This window comes from Lactuca virosa, chromosome 7 (assembly GCF_052849685.1).
Source record: "Lactuca virosa cultivar CGN04683 chromosome 7, Lactuca_virosa_CGN04683_v6, whole genome shotgun sequence".
NCBI lineage: Eukaryota > Viridiplantae > Streptophyta > Magnoliopsida > Asterales > Asteraceae > Lactuca > Lactuca virosa.
This window is the reverse complement of record NC_136432.1, coordinates 81,120,049-81,144,004: the sequence shown is the minus strand read 5'-3', so window position 1 is coordinate 81,144,004 and position 23,956 is coordinate 81,120,049.

The window sequence follows — 23,956 nt, the reverse complement described above, 5'->3', positions numbered from 1 at the left end:
GGGTTTCTGCCAAGAAAGAGGCACCTACGAATTTTCTGATGTTTTAATATTTGGATGGGTTGGAGGAAAACATTCATGCGTGGATCTTACAGGGGTTTCCCCTCTTGTGGGCTTGGGGAGTGAAGTTTTCACTGGTTTGTTTATCCTTCCAGTTTCGAGTGTATTCTTGGATAGTTATAGCGGCCCGGGGCAAGCTGGTTTAAAAGCTGCATCAAGCAAAGTGGCAAAACATGAGAAAGCGTGCATGGAAAATCAACACACGTTTATACCCTTTGCATTTGATACATTAGGTTTCCTTGCGCCAGAAGCTGTGGAGCTACTAAATCGGTTCCAATGGGTCATGCATAGTAATGTTATGACTCCTAGATCTATAGATGTTGTTTTTAAAAGAATTAGTTTTGCCATCCAAAAAGGGGTTGCGGCACATTGCTTGTTTACCCGCTACGTCTATGTAAAACTTTCTTCTTTATTTAAAAACAAAATCAAAGTTTAGTTTTTAAAAAATTATATAGCTTCAGTTATAAAAAAACCATAATGCTCAATCAAACTCGAAATGAATGAAATGCAGCGACAAAAAGATGGATGAAACCCAAAAATATAAAAAGGAAACATGCTCTAGATGTTCTACATTTCCAAGTTTTAAAATAAAAAAATAAGCTCATGGATCTCTTCATTGCACAACCTGTGATAATCAGCCAAGATCGGTTACCCCACCTAAGCAACATCTACAAGCCTTGGATTTTCAATACCACTTTGGTGTATTCTCCCATGTCCCCTATGAGAAATCCAAAACAAAACACATGTTTAAATTAGCGAAATCGCTGTAAAATTCTCACTATTTTTATCCAGTTTGTAAAAAAGTCCCATATTTTATTTTGTTTATAAAAAATTCCCGATTACCACATAAAAACTCAAATCAACCTTGTTTTATCGGTAACTATTTTTTTATCTGGTTACTTCCAGAAAAATCCTATTATTTTGGTCAGTTTATGAAAAAATCTCATTTTTTTGTTTCAACTATCTTACCCTTTCACTAAAAATCTGAAAATTTCTTGGTTAAAATTATGAGTAGAAATAAATGACATTAGTCTTGATAAAACTAAGGATCAAAGTCTTCTATAACCAATTATTTTCCATAAAACAATGACGTTAGCATCATGTTGAACTCATCATCGTCCATATAATCCATTCCCCACACAAATTTATATTACAAGTCTTATAAGACATTCAAATTATATGTTGGACACCTTATTACAATTTACCTAAAAGTAGGTGAAAGGAAAACCAGTTGTTATGTTCATATTAGAAATCATTGACTAGTGACAAACCAATCTCTACAATAGTAGGTTAGGTGAGATTGTACGAATTCTAGAGAAGAGCATGAGTTTTATCCTTAAATCTGAAGCATATAGGAACAATTCCTCCATGGATCAATTACTTCAAAAGTCAATAAATTTAAATTTCGGAGCTCCAAAACACCAAGACCGTAAGAAATGTGGTTCTTGAATTTTGAAGTAACTGATCCATAGAGCAAGTGTTCGTATATGATTAAGATTTAAGGATAGAACCCATGCTCTTCTCTAGAATTTGTACAATCTTACCTACCATTCTATTTTAGTTTGTCATCAGTCAATTATTTCCTATATGAATATATTAGTTGGCTTTCTTTTAACCTACTTTTCTGTAAATTATAATAAGGTGTTCAGCATATAATTTGAATATCTTATAATACTTGTAACATAAATTTGTATGGTAAATGGATTATATGGGTGATGTTGAGTTCAAAATGATGCTAATGTCATTGTTTTGTGGCAATTGGTTAGAGAGAACTTTGATCCTTAGTTTTATAGAGCTTAATGACGTTATTCCTATTCGTAATTTCAATCAAGAAATTTTCAGATTTTTAGTGAAAACGTAAAATTGTTTAAGTAAAAAAAAATTGGGACTTTTTCATAAACTTTCCCAAATAATGGGACTTTTCTGAAAATAACTGGATAAAAAATAGTTTAGCAGTAAAAAGGGGTTGGTTTGAATTTTTTTTATCTGGTAGTCGGGAGGTTTTTGTAAACAAAACAAAATTTGTGACTTTTTCATAAACTAGACCAAATATTAGGACTTTTCTGGAGATTTCTCTTTAAATTACAAATAAAAACAAAAATGATTGATTATGTTTTAGTAAAGTCGAGTATAACTAAAACTTCTTATTTAATTATTCAAAACATACTCGCAGACTTGACTGTTATGCTATATACCCTTACATACAACCAAAACAAATTTAGCAACCCATTCTAATGATTTTAATTATTCTAACATGTTGGTCCATCATCACAAGCATATATACATCAAACAAAAAAACTATTTTAATAGATGGAATATATGAAGTCTAGAGATTTCCAAGCTAAACTGTCTTAAACTAATCAATGTTACAAACACAAACTATTATTACTCTAGTGTCAACCAAATTTCCACCACATAGGAAAGCTACACCAAATTGATTTACAACCCCATGTTTTGGTTATTGTTTTCTCATTGCAGACGGATAGGATCACTTGAGTACCTAACCAGGAAAGAGAGATCAACAAATAAGAATGAATAGATACATCAATATTCCGAAAAATATAATAACCAAGATTAGTGTAATCGAGACTTACAACATACTCATAACAGAACGGTTTTAAGGTTTTTTAAATGTTATAAAAGGTTTCCTTACTTGAAATCCAGTTCCATAGTTTAGACTTCTCTTCAACACAATCTGTAAAAAGAAGTTCACACTTGACACATAAAAGTGGGTAATGAACTTGAAAATCCATCATATCATGTGTTCAAATGTTATTATCAGGAAACTCATAATATAATGATATAAATTGATCCATATTATAAACGATGATTTCTCTAAAGGGGTAAAACTCAAACATAGTGTTAAAATCGTTGTCGCGCACGATTTAAAGAAATAAAAACAAATGGAAGACTGCTCTATTGCACTAATAGGTAGTACATGTAAGCAGGGTCGATTCCTCAAGGACACGACCTAAAGTCTATGCCTCATTGCGTAAGGCACGTACTAATTCGTGATAGGTGTATAAAACATAAAATGGGGGAGGGGGGTTATTTCTGAAAATTAAAAGTAAAAAAGAACAAAATTATAGAAAAATAACACAATTTAAAGACTAAGAAAATTCAATAAAGAGAAAACTATTTTAGTTTTGCGGTGACTCTCCTAATCATGCAATTAACTTTCATCATGATAATTGAACTGTGCACTTGTTTAATCATGTATTGAAGCTTATTGACAAGATCTAATGACCTCTATCACAAAAATCGTTTAATCAAAATAAGCTCTTTGAATTAATCCTAACTTTTTACTAAGTTAACCAAACAAGCTCTTGATTAACAAAGAAAAGCAACATTAGACACAGTATAATTTCCCAGTAAAGTCCAATACCTCTCATAAGCTCGAAGGCGTAAAAACTTGTTTGATAAATTCATATTATAGTTAATCCTAAACACAAAATTAATCCAATACTTGTTACTTTTTACTAATTAATATAGATAATTACAGATCTAAATAATTAGCTAAGAAGAATGATTTACAAACAATTAAAGTGGACAACATAAATTGAAATCAAAATCAAACGTTCAATTAAGCATAGAATTGATCAAACTAAATAGTAATCACAGTCAAACATCGTGCTTAATGATTAATCACATGAAAAGGTTACGTCTTGCAAAACTGAAATCTAGGTTTTTAGCCTGACATAGCTAAAAACGAATTACAAGTATTAGAAATGGAATCTAAACAATAAATCTTACTAAACGATGAAAAGAAATCGAATCGTATCCTTCAGATCTGCGTTTTGCACTTGAAAACCTTTAAATATCGCCTCTCAGTCATCAGGAATCGCCAATTAGGGTTCTGGAAGGTTATGTGGGTCAATTTATACGTCCAACAATAAAAACGGCGTGCATGCGATCGCATGTATTGAATTTGCGATCACATGTTTTTATGAAAACATGCCTCGGGCCTTTTAAATGAAGTATGTTGTTGTTTTGAGACATTTTGGCCAAGTTACGATCGCATGGATGTAAGTTGTGATTGTATAAACATCATTTTTTCATCCATCTAGAAAAATCTCTTAAGTCAAGCTGCAAGCCAAACATGCAATCGCATGGAAAAAGTTGTGATTGCATGGACAAGACATGCGGTCGCATGCCTTCAATTTTGTCTCCTTTTGATCGTCATTCCTCCTTCCAAGCTGTTCTTGATCATTCCTCAGCATCCACTCTTAGTTTAGGCTCTAGTTAAGCTCCAAAGCATCCAATAATGCATTCTGAATGCACGTATTCATCCATGTGCTCCAAATAGCCCTGAAAATCATAACAAACGTGAGCAGTACATGCATTCTAAAAAATAATCATGAAGCACACAATACATAAGAAAAATCAGGAGTTAGTTAGATTTTTATAATCAAATACCGAGGAAATTATGCTGAAAGATGCATGTAAAATGCATCTAACAAACCTCCCGAAGCTTGGTCCTTACTTGTCCTCGGGTAAAGAAAGGATAAACATTGGAAATAGAATTAAGGTTAAGGACAGAAAGGGAATAACCTAGACATACTATCAACTAAAAAGGGAACCCTAACTAGCAAGCTCAATAGATGAATAAAAAGAACCAAGGAATAAAATATGCATGCAAAAACAAAACAAAATGATAAATAAACAAACAATGATACGGAAAAGAAAAATTAACAACTAAAACTAAAAATACTCCTCTTGTTTTTATATTTTTTATACGATCAGACTTTACATCGAGGGGGCTCCAATCCGTAATACCTAGACAACCACCATGCTACCTTTCATGTATCACAGACTCCCAAAGTGAGGAAGACCACGAAACGGTGTAACCCAATTGTCCAGCCATAGTTTTATTTAAACTTTATAACTTAATTAGCTTTGTGAGCGAAAATAACACATTCCAGAATCCCATCTCCTTAAGACTAGATAGTCAAGAATCAGAATCAATGCATCCTTAAGAACTCGTCACGGCAAATCAGCTTTCGCTGAACTAGTGAGCCCACCGGAAGGGGCCCAACTCCTATGCTTTCACTTTTTCGAGAACCACAAGTATCATATCACACAGTTCTTCATTCTCCAGATTTGACTTTGAGATAGCTTCTGATTCGATTGAACTTAAATTGTAACTTCGTTTTTGGCTTGAGTTCTTCAATCAACTTTTGAATTTCTTGAAATTTCTTCGATTGAGTGCTTGAAATTTTCATTTGGGTATTGGATATGACAGTTGTACCCTTTCTTCCTTCTTGATTACGTGGATCTGATACTTAAGCTCTCTGTTACCACAAGGGTAACGCGTGTCAACAAATAGGTCTATGTTCTATGGGTCCAGAGTTGTTAATAAAAATTCTTTCTAAACATTCTTAAGCAAATCATCCCAAAGTTGTTATTACCGCCCACAAAAGCATTTCAGTATGCCATTTTTTATTATTTAAGGTTGGGGTCTCGAGTTATTGTGTTTGGGTCTCCTAGTCATGACAACTGATTCTACACTTCCAATAACGATCCGGTCGCTTCGTATTTTTATTTTGATTTTTATTTTCCAACTTCATGGAGTTATCGAATGTAAATAGTGTCCTCATCTCGTAATTTTTTTTTGAAATCATAACAAAAAAAAATCTTTTTTTGGTTTTTTTTAAATGAAAAAAATAACAATATTTTTTTTATAGAAACTAGGAAAAAAATGGGAAATAAAAACATAACCAAAAAATATTTTTGGATTTTTAAATTATTTTATTTTTATTTTTAATTTTTTTTAAAATGCTTAAAAAAACTTTGTACAAAAAGATGAAAAATCCCCTCCCCAAGCTTAAAATTAAGGATTGTCCTCAATTCTTAGGGAGGAACGAAAAACAATTATTGTGGCGGGGGCGGAAAACGACGGTAAAAGTCGTCGTGGAAGTTGATGAAGTCTTCCCGATAACCTAAAACCTCGTATCAAAACTCGGAAACCCGAGTGCCATAAAGCTGATAATCTAAGCGGAGGTTAGACATACTCTGCTGAAGAGCAGCGATATCCTGGCGAATGTCAAGGTACTGCTGATAGGTAAAGGGGAGCTGGGGTTGGGATAGGGTGAATGGGTATGATGCGGCTCGTCCTGAAAGTTAGTATGCATAGGATTAGGCTGGCTATAGGATTCGTGGTGGACAGCCTGGAGTGGGGTGGCATTCGTGTAATCTGGATGTACAGTGGACGAGGATGGTATATCAGGGTGCTTAGAGGAAGATGGTCCACTGGGATGGAAACGCGGGGGACATGTTATGGCTGACGTAGGGGGTGAAGTGGTTGAATGTCCGACTGGAGAACCCACTCAGTCTCGCTAATGGGGCCAGCGAGGGTGATGATGTAAGGACATGTGACATTGAAATAGAGGGAGCGTCTACGCATCCAAACATGGCCCGAAGGTTCTGCAAGGTCAGGCGAAATGAGTCACCCGAAAAGAACGTATACTCCGGGGGAAACTGCTCCGAAACAATATGGGTAATAACCGTGATGAGACCACCATAATCAATGGCACCGCCGGTGGTGAGGTGTATAACTCTATGAAATCTCTTGATGATTAAATCACCAAGATCGGATGGTACAATCCGGTAACCATGCACCACAGTATGAAGAGCTCGGCTTTGTCGGCTTTGGTGGTCTCGACCTGTGCATAAATGATGTTGTAGATAATTTTCAATGAAATTTTTAAAACCGGATGGACGATGCTAGTCTGAAGGGATTGGGATGCCTCGTAGTAGTTCAATCATGTGATAGAATGCCAAAAATCGTGTACGTTAAACCAACGACAGGTTGAGAGAGATTTGTGATGGGTGCATGGAAAAAGGTGCATAGCTGATCAACGTGGATGGAGTAGGGCGTGCTAAAACAGCGGAAAACAAAGTTCTCCTGGTGGTTAACTTCCCTCAAAGTGGCTAAGAACTCTCCGGTCAACAAAGGACAAGTGGATAAATTTGCGCTAAAAATACGCTCACATCCAATATTGGCAAAAAGAGCATGAACGCCATCATAAATATGGAGGTCCCGCATTAACGTGCAATTGGGGGACCAGGCCTATGATAAGATCTCTCGCTTAAGAATCTCCTTATAGCGGTCCAAAGCAACCTGGGATCCTAACTATACGGTCACATTATCTGCCTGGACAATATATGACTGGTCCTGAGTGCCAGCATTTCGGCACGAGTGGGTGGGTGTAGGAGGCATGTTCAGGTCAGTAGTTGGGACAGGTCAGACAAAATTTCCAAGTAAATAAATATCAAGTAAAATTAAACTTTCGAACTACCCCCAAGCGGACACATATATAATAAAAATTAAAGAGCTCAGTTTCAGAACGAATATACCTGACTGCATGCTGAGCAGCAGTGTATTTTTTGCGTCTGAAATTTTGTTGAATTTTAAATTTCCGTTTGGATGAAACTCTTCTAAACTGTGTCCGAAGCAAATGCTTCAAGTTTTGGGTCTTGTGGAACTCTAACGGTGCGTAGATCTGAAAAAGGAACTCACAAAAATTCAAATTTTCAAACGAAGAAAACGAGATTTCTGGAGAATTTCAACCATGGAATCGAGATTTGTTACTGTAGGAATGCAGTAGAAGTAAAATAGAATAGATTGATACCTCACTTGCTTGATTTGGATGAAAAATGAGCGATTCCTGCTAGTTTCTTGTGAAAAAACGAGAGAGAATGTGAATACTGAAAGAAAGTTGCGAGTAGAAGTGTGTGCAAATAAGCTGCGACCGCCTATTTATAACAGAGATCGGAAACGTTGCGATCACATGGGGCCCACCTGCGATCGTAGGTTTTAAAAAAAATTAATTTTGGTGTTTTAGGTCACGAAAAGCTTTCTGGAACAAAAGTCATGAAACATGCGATCACATGTATGAAAATTACGATCGCATAGACTAAAAAAAATTGACTTTCTGGCGATAGTTGGCTTCGAGGGTGTTACATGATCAAAAAGCCAAAACATGCGATCCCATGGGGTAAACCTACGATCACATAAACTAAAATTTTGGTTGAAAATGGCTCAAAAATACTCAAAGGCGACACAAGATCGGCAAAAATCAAAGCTGCGATCACATGGACTAAACTTGCGACCGCATGTATCAAAAAAATGATTTTTTTTTTATTTTTTTTCGCAAACTCTCTCTGTTCCTTTTGTATGAAAAACACGATTCAATAAAAAAACAACCTAGTTAACTAAAAACACGCAATAATTAAAGAAAAGTTGCAAAAACAAAAAAATAAAAAGAAAACGCCCGGGTTGCCTTCCGGTAAGCTGTCCATTCTTATATTCTTGAAACCAAGAAATGTGACTTGTAGTTTAAAAGTCGTTTGCACATTGACATATGTAAACGCACCAGTAACTTGGTGTTATAAAACATATTGTTGTGTGTGATTTGATGAGTAAGTACAAGCAATCATTTGAGTCAAAGTTTATCCATTCCTTTTACCCAATGTGGATAAAAGCGATATCTGTGGGCCCCTCGATGATTTAGTGATGACACCCTAAGCGCTTGGCCAAGCATAGACTGATTTGATTTGTTCAATTAGTCAGTTGTCATAAATCAGAAATCGGGAAACAACAGATGGACAGAGAGAATGATTATAATCCATGTCTCATTCCATATGATATCTTGTAGAATGGAGGAATATATTATCCATTATCTAAATGACACGTCATTGATTAGGTCAGAGTTTGACAGCGGCTTTTAAGAGCTACGATTGCTAGTCGGGATTTTGGAGTCATACTTGCAATAATAGTTATTAGTCTTATCCAAGTGGGAGACTGTTGGATTAGGTGTCTTAGCCCATAACTATAATTGGTATGTACTTGACCCGAGAGTAGCATGATCCATTTGGGTTGCCTTCACAAGCAATTTGATAGGATGTTCTTTTGAGAAGAGGTTATTTGTGATTTATTAATATATTATAAGTTCTAATATATTAATATGAAATCATGTTATTTAATTAGTATTGATCAAGAATTAATTTGGAATTAATTTAGTGATCAAAAGAGACTAATTAAATTAATGGGGACTAAGTATGTAAATTAGTTATATATATATATATATATATATATATATATATATATATATATATATATATTGTTTGGGCTTATGATACATGATGGACTAAGTTTATGAAAGAATCCATAAAGAGTTAGTCCATATGGATCATGGATCATGGATCATAAGCCCAAAGGTATGGATTAGGGTTTAACCATGACTCTTAGAATCCTATACTATATATGACACCCCATAGCTAAAATCGGTTGACACAAGAGTTCTAAGAGTTCATAAGAATCGATTTTGAAGCATAAGAAACCTCTCTCTCAAGTCCTCCTTTGTTCATGGTGATTGTGAACCATTTGAGACAACACACTTGAGGTGCTAAGTTCTTAAAGGCCAAAACTACAAGCTACAACAAGAGGTAATTCTATAAGTCATATTTATGTTGTTTATGTTAATTGTATGCTAGTTGTAGGCTTAATGCTTTGGAAACAATATTGCATGTATAATTAGAGAAAACATAGATCCAAATTATTTAGGGTTGTATGTGCACCATAGGATGTTGTAGTATACAAAACCCAATAGTGGTATCAGAGCCTAGGATTGTTTTCTATTATATTTGATGCTTGGCTATTTTTCAAAGTTGAAAAAATCGATTTTCTGGCTTCTGACTAATGAACTCGCCGAGTCTACTGCCTGACTCAACGAGTCCAATCACTAAAAGGCCAACTCGACGAGTCAGGTTCATGCACTCGACGAGTTGGTGCTTCTGGTTGTAGAATTTCGAGTTTTTTTTTGGCCAGAATTGGTTAAGGATCATTACCATAAAATGTTTTAGTTCATAAAATTTGATTTTTTTGGTATAGTAATGATGATCCTCATCCAATTAAAGGACAATTGTCAAATTTTATGATAATAAGATAATTATTTGTATTATTTAGTATAAATTGTCTTGCTATATGATATAAATTGTCTTGCTATAGGATAATTTTGTTTGGTAAAATTGATCTTAAATGTTTTTTAAAGTCCTCCATAACTTCTCCTCAAGTTATGGAACATGAAAAGTTTTTTCATAAAAATCACATTAACTCATAAGTTATGGAAAACCAAATGGTTTTATAAAGTTACAAAACTTGTCCTCAAGTTTGGGCATTTGAAAAGTCTCAAATTATGAAAAATCAACTCTTGTAATTGAAAGGTTTCAAAAGATGCAACTCTTAGTTTCATAACCTAAAAATTACTTAAATAGTTTTAATTTTGAATTTTTAATAACCTAGTTGCTTTGAATAATTCAATTACACCATATGGACTTTATTAAACTAATTAAAGTGGTTAATTAAAAGAGAAGGTTAATAAATCCATAATAACATGGTTTAAGATTAATTAAATTAAGAGTATAGTTTAATTAAAAGATTAAACCATCTAGTATTTTAAAAGTTTAAAATACACCATTATACTATTATAATATTAAATGTTTATTAATTATATATATGTATAATACAAGTCAGTCTTACCTTTAGTAGGCCTCATTCACGAAGCCGGTCTATAAGGGGGATATAAGGTTACTGCCTATAAAATGGCAGTTTAATGGGTGTCCACTCTCACCCACCGCTTCCTTGACTGGTGTAGGGTCGTTAGCCGAACGGGTGGCATAGCACATTAATTCTCATTAAAAGTATAATGAAAATATCAAGTAGCTAAACACTTATAAATTCTCAATCTTAGTTATTTAGGAAAAATGTGAATTTGGTGCTAACCCATGAAATTGCACTTTGCACCTTGTTAAGTCGTTAGTGGAGCGTGTGTGGTTAACCGGCACACTAATCTGGGACTGACGGTGTGTGGCAAAAGGTAGCTTGATGTTCATCATGGATAAATGGAGCGTGTGTGGTTAACCGGCACATTGATTGGATGATTTGTAACATTAAGTGTACCAAGCTAATTTGCATTGTTATTCACACCTTATTTTTGATCCTCGGCATCCCAGTCACAAACTTGAAGGGCACAATCGAGATTAAACATGCCATTGAAAAGTTCAATGAATCTCAAAAGAATCTAGGAATTTTAATTCATTTAAAACAAAATAATCAATTTTGTTTTTCATGTTGGAAATTGGTAAATCGTCATTTACCTACCTTCAAATATTTTGCAATTGGATTACGGCATCCCTCTTCCGAATTGTAAAATATTGTGTTGGGTCATAGCCTTAATATTTCATTTGGGTGTTATATTAAGGACTTAAGTCAACTCACTTGATTTTCTCCCTTGTAGATGTCTAGTTCTGACAACTATGGTCTTCCCAAATTCTTTTCTCATAAAGATGATATTCCACAAGACGATCAAGGTGAAAGATTAATCCCTTCCTCGTGTTGTAGTGGAACTTCACTTCCTCCACATCCTCCAATTATTCTCCATGACCCACAAGTTCAAAGACTTGAAAAGTTCAAGGTCACTCAAGCCCTACTGGCTAGCAAACACCAAGATGGAAGGTATGTGTGTGCACATGTCTTGGAGATGAAGTCACACGTTGACAGGCTGGGAATGTTGGGTGTCGTAGTTTCAAGGAAGTTGGTTGCCGATTTGGTTCTTCAATCACTTCCTAAGTCATATAGCGGGTTCTTTAAGGACTACTATATGGGATATCACGACATGACCCTTATTGATCTCACATATTTGCTTGTTGCTTCTGAATCAGCAATGATTTGGCGCACTGGTAAAGCAATTTTGATTGAAAAATCTACTTCCCAAACTTCCATAGACATTGACAATGGCAACATTGGAAGTCCAGAAAAACTTTGTCTTCCCAATGGAAAGGGATCGGCCATGGTCAAGTCATTTGAACAAATGGTAAAGAGAAAGGCTAAGTATGAGATAATCCCATGTACCATTCCCAAAGAGTCCATATGTTTCTGTTGCCAAAAGAAGGGACATTGGTTGCGAAGCTGCCATATTTACCTGAAAGATCGCAAGGATGGTAAAGTCAAAAAGTTTGACTCTACTTCAGGAAAGTCCACTACGTAAGAAGAATCAAATTAGGGAAAAAGATAAAAGTTTCTCCAATCTGAGAAGAAGGGAGAGTACATGAGTATCGTGTTTTGTGATTATCTTAGTGATTATGAAACCATATCACAATTGATCCTCTAAGGACATCTTAGTGCATTTGTATGTCTAAGAAGAGGAATCGTGAGTTGTTGAAATGGTTAAATCAAGAAGATAAATCATACTTCATTCCAAAATCAGGTCTTAGAGTCATACTTGAAGATTGTAACTTGAGTGACATGGTTTTAAGAAAGGTTTATAACACTCATCAAATGTAGAGTAAAATGTTTCTTACTCTTGTACATATGAAATTGGTAAGTTGTGATGTTTTGGATAAGACAAAGACCAACTAAGAAAAGTGAATCTTATATGTCAAGTAATGTTCCTTAAAAAAGTGAATCTTATATGTCAAGAGGTCAGTGGGAGTCTTAAAGATCTTGAATAGCTTCAAGAACTAATCAAGAGTAAACCTATTGTTAATCACTAGCACACGACTTGAGGTTTGTAACCTATCGTGTTGAAATATTCTTGTTTCTGTGCCATTCCAGTTAAAGTTGACTATGCATGTGATTTCTATGAGTGCTCAATTGTTTCCATCACAACTTGGAAGCAATGGTAGGCACTTGTGCTGCCAAGTGGCAAGAAATTAAGAGTGAACAAGTTCACATGGATATGAACATATACACCATAAAATCTAAGTGTCATAAGGTTTCTCTCCAATTCATGAAAATGATTGTGAGGAAACGCTTTCACTAAGTAGATTTTAAGGAGATAGCAATTCTGATATTTGCATTCTAAAATTTGATTATGATTACGGCATCCCTCTTCATAGTTCAAATTGTGAGAAATGGCAACAAGGTCTAAACATTTCAGACTTATTGTTGTAAGTTCTAAAATTGTTTAGACACACATGTGAGCTATCTAAGTAAAGGTGTATGAGTTTGAGAAGCCTAGATAAAGTCTTATTGAAGCATCTCGTATCAAAAATCTGAACTTTGGTAAGAATGTAAACAAGTATTGATTTCTAGAAGTCCAACTGATTTCTGGGTACATGTCAAAGCTAATGGGAGCATAAGTGTTATGCTAGTAAGATAATAATTATTATGCTAGTGGGAGCATGATTATTATGGTAAGTGTTGTGAGTTAGCAATGTTAATTATAGAAAACAAAAGTTTCAATTCGCAAAGTTGCAGGGTTTGAAAAGTTGTTTTGCTATAATTATGGGAGAGGAATCCATACTTCATTTCGAATCTAAAAGCTTAGATTGAGATTTTAATCGACTTTAGTCATGGACATATGTGAGTGTTATGTTGAAATGATTCAACATAAGGAAATTCTATATGTGGAAATATTATAGCGAAAGACTGGTAAAGTATCATGTCTTTATGTGAGACATTATGAATCATATTCCATATGCTTCGGATATGGGATCGATTACATATGCAGTAATATTAATATGTACTAATTTTCCAAATGCCTAGGGCATTAATAGGGAAAAGGGACTAGAACGAGATATGACTAAAATGGTTAAGCAATTGTCGAGGACAATCTGAGGTTTACCAAAGATTGGTTGCTCATGGACAGTTGGAAGTAAAGTGTAAATTTTGGAAGGACCATGTTGACATACCCTGAGAAGAGGTAACTCTTGTTCAGAAGTGATAGTCAAAATGGGAATATGGAAATGTTACCATAAGTGAAAGTTAATAATAAAATCTATGTAAGATTAGGAAACTTAATGCAAGAAGGATTTTCAAAGGAATGTACATTGAATATGAGACTTCGCTTCCATAGAATTGGTCCAGTAACCAATGTCCAAAGGGAATACTTTATAATATCATTGGCATAGTCTTTGTGACCATGGTGCATTGACTTTACAAAAGGATTATTGCATTTGAGTTTCGAATCTAACAGATTATAGTAAATGGCAAGAACTTGGTATGCTTACATTTATGATAAGGATTTGGAATTGTGAAATGATCATCATTGAAATGTTGTCCATTGATCTATTTCACAAAGAGAGGACCATACGTAAACATAGTCTGCATGCTTGGAGCATGGCATAACTATTGTTTTAATTAAAGTTGATTAATTGAAACATTATACAATGAATAATGTGTAATCAATATGGTGATTAAATAAAATGTGTTTTATTTATATTCATAAGTTCTGAGACCATATTGGATTCGATTATTCTTGTGTTTCATTTTGCATGTTTTGACTTCCCGAATAACTAGGTTATTCAAACTATCCACAGTCGATCATACTTTGGAAGTAGGTATTGAGGCAAGACTGTCTTGAATGGTCTGTACATTGTCTAAAGGCGTTTAGACATAACACAAGTTTGCTGCAGTGTTCATGAGTACTTCTGGAATAAGATTCGAGTATTGGTTTAAACCCACACTCATTTGTATCACTTCATGAATTTTATCATGAGTGATCATGAGACGATAATATCTTATATTCTTGAAACCAAGACATGTGAGTTGTACTTTAGAAGTCAGTTGCACATTGACATATGTAAACACACCAGTAACTTGGTGTTATAAAACATATTGTTGTGTGTGATTTGATGAGTAAGTACAAGCAAGCATTTGAGTGAAAGTTTATCCATTCCTTTTACCCAATGTGGATAAAAGCGATATATGTGGGCCCCTCGATGATTTAGTGATGACACCCTAAGCGCTTGGCCAAGCCTGGACTGATTTGATTTGTTCAATTAGTCAGTTGTCATAAATCAGAAATCGGGAAACAACAGATGGACAGAGAGAATGATTATAATCCATGTCTCATTCCATATGATATCTTGTAGAATGGAGGAATATATTATCCATTATCTAAATGACATGTCATTGATTAGGTCAGAGTTTGACAGCGGCTTTTAAGAGCTACGATTGCTAGTCGGGATTTTGGAGTCATACTTGCAATAATAGTTATTAGTCTTATCCAAGTGGGAGACTGTTGGATTAGGTGTCTGAGCCCATAACTATAATTGGTATGTACTTGACCCGAGAGTATCATGGTCCATTTGGGTTGCCTTCACCAGAGCAATTTGATAGGATGGACTTGTGAGAAGAAGTTATTTATGATTTATTAATATATTATAAGTTCTAATATATTACTATGAAATCATGTTATTTAATTAGTATTGATCAAGAATTAATTTAGTGATCAAAAGAGACTAATTAAATTAATGGGGACTAATTGTGTAAATTATATATATATATATATATATATATATATATATATATATATATATATATATATATATATATATATATATATATTGTTTGGGCTTATGATACATGATGGACTAAGTTTATGAAAGAATCCATAAAGAGTTCGTCAATATGGATCATGGATCATGGATAATAAGCCCAAATGTATGGATTAGGGTTTAACCATGACTCTTAGAATCCTATACTATATATAAGACACCCCATAGCTAAAATATGTTGACACAAGTTTTCAAAGAGTTCATAAGAACTGATTTTGAAGCATAAGAAACCTCTCTCTCAGGTCCTCCTTTGTTCATGGTGTTTGTGAACCATTTGTGGCATCACACTTGAGGTGCTAAGTTCTTAAAGGCCAAAACTACAAGATACAACAAGAGGTAATTCTATAAGTCATATTTATGTTGTTTATGTCAATTGTATGCTAGTTGTAGGCTTAATGCTTTGGAAAAAATATTGCATGTATAATTAGAGAAAACATAGATAAAAAGCATTTAGGGTTGTATGTGCACCATAGGATGTTGTAGTATACAAAACCCAACAGGAAGTTATCTGGAGACCAAGTAGTTCACTATATCAGCGAACCATGGAGGATTCTGAATAGCAAACCGATGCTCATTATGAAAGGTTTTGCGAATCAATGTCGGGTCTTCAGGTGCGGTGCTTCGGCTCAAATGATCAGCTACCATATTTTCTTTCCTGCTTTTGTCTCTGATCTCGATATCGAATTCCTATAGTAGCAGAATCCATCTGATTAGCCTTGGCTTTGAATCTTTTTTGGTGAGAAGGTACCGAATGGCCGCGTGATCAGAAAAAATTATAACTTTTGTTCCCAGCCAGTATTGTCTGAATTTCTCCAACGCAAAAACAATTGACAGCTACTCTTTTTCTGTGGTGGAATAATTTTCTTGCGTGCTGTTCAAAGTCTTCGAAGCATAATAGATAACATGGGGGTCACGGTCTTTCCTTAGTGCCAACATAGCTCCAATAGCAGAATTACTTGCATCACACGTTATCTTGAATGACAGACTCCAATCAGGTGGCTGAATAATGGCGGCAGAAGTGAGTAGATTTTTCAGCAAGTCAAAGGTCTTCTTGAAATATTCATTGAAGTCAAACTCTGCATCTTTTTGCAGCAACTGGCACATGGGAACTGATATCTTCGAAAAGTATTTTATGAACCTCCTATAAAAACCTGCATGGCCAAGAAAAGAATGCACTTCCCGAACACTCCTCAGGTAGGGTAAGCTTTTGATAACATCTATTTTTGCTTTGTCTACTTTTAAACCTCTTTTTGAAACAGTATGACCCAAAATCAGCCCTTGATCAACCATAAAGTGACATTTTTCAATATTTAAGACCAGGTCTATTTCAATACCTCTTTGCAAAAAATTTGTGAGGTTTTCGAGACAAATATCAAAGGAGTCTCCATAGACGGTAAAACGTACTTAAATACTTCTATGGTATTTTCGACATATTCATAAAAGATATTTACCATACACCTTTGGAAGGTGGCGGGTGCGTTGCAAAGTCGAAATGACATACATTTATATGCGAATGTCCTGAATGGGCAGGTGAAGGTCGTTTTCTCCTGATCTTCTGGAGCAACTAGAATCTAATGGAAACCTGAGAATCCGTCAAGGAAGATGTAATGGGATTTTCCAGCAAGCCTCTGTAACATCTGATCAATGAATAGGAGTGGAAAATGGCCTTTTCGCATGGCTGCATGTAATTTTCTATAGTCGATACAAACATGCCATCCGTTCTGAACTCGAGTTGGAACCAATTCTCCCTCTTTGTTTTCTACCACTGTCACTCCAGCTTTTATAAGTACAACTTGAACTAGACTAACCTATTTGCTCTCAGATATTGGGTATATCATTCTAGCATCCAATAGCTTCATGACTTCTTTTTTAACCACCTCCATCATTGGTGGGCTTAGTCTGTGTTGGGCTTCTTGTGAGGACTTATAATCTTCCTCCATCAAAATTTTATGCATGCAGGTAGATGGGTTAAGTCTTTTGATGTCTGTAATGGTCCATCCAATCGCGCTTTTATACTGCTTCAAAATTCCGATCAATTCAGATTCTACTTTTTCTGACAACTTGTTGGATATAATGACTGGAAGTGTTTCGTTTTCTCCAAGGTATGCATATTTCAGGTGTTCTGGAAGTGTCTTCAGCTCCAAGATGGGTGCTTGCACTATAGAAGGACGAAGTTTGGAGTTAGAAACTGGTAATTTAAGATTTTAGGTATAATGTCTCAACTTTCTCTGCTGGTCCATATGATCTGCCATTTCCTGTATTTGTTTTTCAACAACATATTTCTCTGATAAAACCTGAGCTTTATTAACAGACATATTTCTATGGAGTACTAACGCTAGTGACTCACTGTTAGCAATCTCAAAATATTCTACAGTTAATGGTTCAATTACATCAATGAAATTAAGGGCTGAAACATCATCAGGATAACGCATGGCCTCATAAATATTGAAGTTGATAACTTCACCATCGAATTCCATGGAAAGGGTACCATCATAAACATCTATTTTAGTTCTAACAATTTTTAAAAATGGTTTCCCCAAAAGAATGGAACTGGAATTCGGTGAGTCGTCATCTCCCGTATCTAAGACGTAAAAATCAGCTAGGAATATCAGCTTATTGACTTGAACCATAACATCTTCCATCACACCTTTTGGGTGTACCAGAGAATGATCAGCCAACGGAATGATAAATCTTGTTTTCAAGTGGCCCTACCCCGATAGTTTTAAAAAGTGAGTATGGAAAAACATTTATTGAACCACCTAAGTCCAGCATGGTGCATGTCACTGAAAGGTTCCCCAACTTGCAAGGAACAGTAAATACTTCAAGTCCTTGCACTTTGGGGGTAGTCTTTTTTTGTAAAACCGTTGAAACATTTTCGCTTACTTTAACTATTTCCTTACCCTTTAATTTTCTTTTTGAAGTACGCAATTCTTTCAGAAATTTTGCGTATCGGGGTAGTTGTTTAATAGCATCAAGAAGGAGAACATTTACCTCGACTTTTCTGAAGAAGTCCATAATCTCTCTGTCCTACTTTTCTTTTTTCTTATTTTTCAATATTGAGGGAAAATGAGGAGGGGTAATTTTTACCTCAGCTTCAGCAGGTCCGTCCTTTTTCAGAACCTCTTTAGTTGCCTCAGATTCTTGCTCAACTACGATCTCTTCTTCCTTATATTCTTGCTAATCTGGTCCTTTGTAGTTTTTACCACTTGTGAGAGTCACAACACAAGCGTTGTGCTTTGGGTTTTTCTCAGTATGAGATGGGAATTTTCCTTGTGTTGGTGCTTCCAGTTTGCTCATAGTATTCGCGAGTTATGACACCTGTTGCTCTAGATTTTTAATACTAGACTTGGTCTCATTCTGAAAAGCTTGGGTACTGGTAGCAAGACTTTTAGCAATGTTTTCCAAAGAGATGCTGGAGCTACTAGCTTCTGGCTGAACATGTGGTTGTTGAAAGTTGCTTTAATGCTAATTTTGCTAAAAAAGGTTGTTGAAATCCAGGTGGAGTCTGGTACTGATTTCTTTACTAAAAGTTCTGTTGAGGCCTCTGCTGAAAATTGTTGTTCTGAGTACCTCTCCAAGCTTGGTTGTTGCGATGTTGGTCAAATTTCCTCTGCTAAAATCATCCTATTGCTTGAGCAGACTCAATATTTTCTTGAAGTAGTGGACACATATCTGTTGGGTGCGCAGTTTTGCAGTAGATCCCGTAAGTTTTGACTTTTTGCTCGATACCTTTTTCTTTTGTTAGCAGGAGGACAACTTTAGTCAATTCTTAAATCTGAGATTCCAGGAGGGCATTACTTATTTCTTTGACTCCTCTTGGCTGGTCCGGATACCACTCTCCTTCAGTTGTCAATTGTTTTGATTCATTGGCCAGCTTATCGATTAATGTTCGGATCTCTGCTAGTGTCATGTCTGAAAGTGACCCTCCACTTGATGCATTTATAAGTCTCCTTTCCATAGGTACTAAGCCTTCGCAGAAACATTGGTATAACTGGTAATCACTAATGCCATGTTGTGGGCATCGGACCAGCAGCTTCTTGAACCGCTCCCAATAAGTGTGGAGAGCTTCTCTTTTCCCTTGCTTTATACCGAGAATTTCTCTGCAAAAATTTGACACCTTTGCCTCGGGAAAATATTTCTCCAGAAAAAGTTTGGCGAGCTCGTTCCAGCTTGTTATCGAACCAGACGGGAGGTCATATAACCACTCATTTGCTGGATCTTGAACCGAAAAGGGGAATTCCCTTAGTTTGATCTGGTCTTCAGTAACTACATGACGTTTCATTCCAGAACAGACGACTTGGAATTCCTTGAGAAATTTGTGACGATCTTCGTTCTCAACGCCTCAGAACGGGGGCAGTAGATGGATTAAACCAGATTTGAGCTCAAATTTTTGAGCTTTCGGAAAAGTGATACATAGAGGTTGTTGGGTAACCTCTTATGTTTCCTACTCGCGAAGAGTCTTTTTAGCATCGTCTCCATTTTCGCTCATAGTTGGTTATGTTTCAGGATCCGAATAAGAAGGTTCAGGTGTTTCAGATTTGATGGAAGATGTGGGTGAATAATTCTTAAATGGACTGTTGGAAGGTGAGGATGGGGGTCTTTTTGGAAAGGGGTAGAATGATGCTTCGGGTTCGTTCCACAAGGGAGTGGCTTGTAGTGTGGGTGTTTTATAGATTGGGGAGGGGAGGTTCAGGTTCTTGCTTGCTACTTCTGAAGTTTTGTCTCCTTCTTTAGCTTCCTAGAAGTCTTCTCAATCTCTGGATCAAAAATTAGATTACCTGTACGTGAAGATCTTGGCATAAAACTATTAGTGTTTTTCGTGTCCCCGAAAACAACGCCAATTTCTTAAAACCACTATCGTGCACGATTTAAACAAATAAAAATTAGTGGAGGACTGCTCTAATGCACTACCAGGTAGTACAGGTAAGCAGGGTCGATTCCTCAGGGACACGTCCTAAAGTCTATGTATTTTGCGTAAGACACGTACTAATTATTAACAGGTGTATAAAACATGGGGGTTATTTATGAAAATTAAAAGTAAAAAAGCGAAAAATTATAGAAAAATAACACAGTTTAAAGACTAGGAAAATTCAATAAAGAGAAAACAATTTCAGTTTCGCGATGACTCCCCTAATCATGCAATTAACTTTCAACACGATAATTGAACTACGCACTTGTTTAAACATGTATGGAAGTTTATTAACAAGCTCTAATGACTTTTATGACAAAAATTATTTAATCAAAATAAGCTCTTTGAATTAAACCTAACTTTTTTCTAAGTTAACCAAACACGCTCTTGATTAACAAAGAAAAGCAACATTAGACACAGTGTAATTTCCCAGTAAAGCCTAATACCTCTCATAAGCTCGGAGGCGTAAAAACTTGTTTGATCAATTCATATTAGAGTTAATCCTAAACACATAATTAATCCAATACTTTTTACTTTTTACTAATTAATCTAGACAATTACATATCTAAACAATTAGCTAACAAGAATGATTTACAGACACTTAAAGTGGCCAACAAAAATTGAAATCAAAATCAAACGTTCAATTAAGTATAGAATTGATCAAACTAAACAGTAATTACAGTCGTCAAGAATCACCAATGAGGGTTACTGGAAGGTTATGTGGGCCTATTTATACGTCCAATAGTAAAAACGACGTGCATGCGATCGCATTATTGAAGTTGCGATCGCATGTTTTTAAGAAAACGTGCCTCAGGCCTTTTAAATGAAGTACGTTGTTGTTTTCAGACGTTTTGGCCAAGTTGTCGTCGCATAAACATCATTTTTTTTCATCCATCTGAATTTTTTGCACAAAAAATCTCCGAAGTCAAGCTACAAACCAAACATGCGTTCACATGGAAAAAGTTGTGATCGCATGGACAAGACATGCGATCGCATGCCTTCAATTTTGTCTCTTTTTGATCGTCGTTCCTCCTTCTAAGCTGTTCTTGATCAATCCTCAGCATCCCTCCTTAGTTTTAAACTCCATTTAAGCTCCAAAGCATCCAATAACGCATCCTGAATTCGTATATTCATCTGTGTGCTCCAAATTGCCCTGAAAATCATAACAAACATGAGCAGTAGGGGCATTCTATAAAATAATCATGAAACACACAATACATAAGAAAAATCGGGAGTTAGTTAGCTTTTTATAATGAAAAACCGAGGAAATTGTGCTAAAAGATGCATGTAAATTTCATCTAACACATAGCGATGGATCTATACAAGATACACTATCGGTAAATACCAATAAGAATATGGACTCAAGGTAGAAATAGCTTATGGAAAATAGAGGACGTTTTCTCTAAATAGGTAAACTCACACATAATATAGTATTTTCCCAAATAGCGATCATTCACTCTATAATTTACATCATCAAATACTTAAAAAGTAAATTAAAAGTATGTATACATGCCTTTTAAGGGATGTTTCTTATAACCATTTTACATGGGATACTTCTAACGACCCGATTGATTGTCCATTTGGACAATGTAAGTTATTCCACTTTGTAACATCTTGTTTCATTTTCGATAAAATGTTAAATATATGTATTGTTCCAACTAAAACTGATATTCATAAAAAAAAAACTTTTCTTTTAAAGTTACATAAAATGTATTAATACTGAGAGTAAATCGTTGAAGTCAATATTTTCAAACATAGTGTTAAAACGTAATGCGGATGTTGATGCAGTCAATTTGGGTTCTCCTCTAATGATCCTCAAAATTATTAATAATCAATGACTAAGTGAAAATGTTTAGTGAGCATACACAACACTCACCTATTATATGATCCATATACCTCTACATAACACATAGGTTCACAAAATCACATAACATATAAATCCTAACACATACTGTTGGTACCAACCCTATATGACTGGTTCCATAAAGACTATTCTCAGTCGCTTTTTAATTAATTCCCATGAAAGGGTCGTTCGTAACCCAATTACCACTAACTGATTCCATGAAGGTTGTTCTCATTCGGTACAATACTAATAACCAGTCACTTCCCTTTAGAGGGTCACTCATGACTAACTAAAAACTGATCACTTCCCCTTAAAGGGTCACTTATGATCAACACATATACATATAAAGCTAACATAATAACTAGTTAGTGTAACTCACCTAAACAATACTTGAACGACTAACAGTGGTTCAAATGGCAAGTATGGACACCAAGCACATATTACCCTATAAAACTATAACAGATTAATAATTATGGAATCTAGTAACTATTATCTAGATCCTTCATAAATCCCTTTTACACCAACTAACTATAGAATATATATTGGCTAATCAAGAAAGTCACGAAGCAGGACCATTTCAGCCTATAGCATTTCTAAAATGCAACAACCAAATTGACATGTGCATCATAGACACTGCTATCATAAGTAGATTAATCAGTACTAGTACTTGAATTAATGACTAAACTTATTCTTATTGAGTTCATAATAATGGAAATGTATATTCTGTACATGAAGTTATACCTAAGCATACTAAGTGTAACTTACCTAAAAAAAGTATAACCCAAAAAGTTGCGATCGTAACTCAAAAAGTTGAGAGATTTAAGAAAGATTGAGAAAGGTGTAAAGATTGGAAAAGCTTTAAAAATCTATTTATAGGCTGAAAATTAAATGTTGGTGGTTGGGAGTTGCCATTAAGTGATATTTTCGTCCCTAACTTTGAATGGTTGTAACTTTTTATACAAGTTCGGATTTTGACGATCTTTATATTCACATGTTCGTATTCGCATCTACTACAACTTACATTTCGATTACTATGGCTAAAAAGTAATATATATTCACTTTAAACTTTAAAAACAAAGATTTATATTTTAGTATCTCAAAAATTGAAAATTGGGCGTTATAACTCTCCTCTACGTATATAAATTTCATCCTCGAAATTGCTTCCTTACTATAAGTAGTTCTTCTTTCTTACTTACTTGGGATTGACCTTAGATGGCCTACTAAGGACGTGCATTTCCTTTTCTTTGAATCTAAAGATTCTTTTATGTGTTGATATTTCCGAGTTTGTGATCATCAACTTTAGATAAATAGGCATTTGAATGATTGATTCTACCCTAAGGAAAAGTCAAATAAGAACATCCAATGAGGAAAAATAAAAAAGATGCTAAGCCTATGAAATCTCAAATTTGTTGTCTCTTTTTTATGTATATCCTTCTAGTGTTTTTAAGTCACTTTCAACCTTGCTGGCTGAAACTTCTTTATACTGAAAAATCATTATGAAATGATATTTTCTAATAAGATATGATCATATAGGTTCACAACTTGAAACAAGTAAACACTAATTGATTATTTATTAAGTAATACGATTATTAATAAATACACTCAACACTTGTATTTAATTGGGGAATTATTGTTTTCTGAAAATAATAATAAAATATATCATAACTAGTAGTTTATGTCATATGGCATAATTAAACAAGTTGTGAACAAGATTTTGGCCTTACGGAAACCCATAGGAAAAATGTTATGTACATTAAAATATGAAGAAGAAGCATTTAGCACTTCCTCTCCTTCTCTCTCTTTATAAC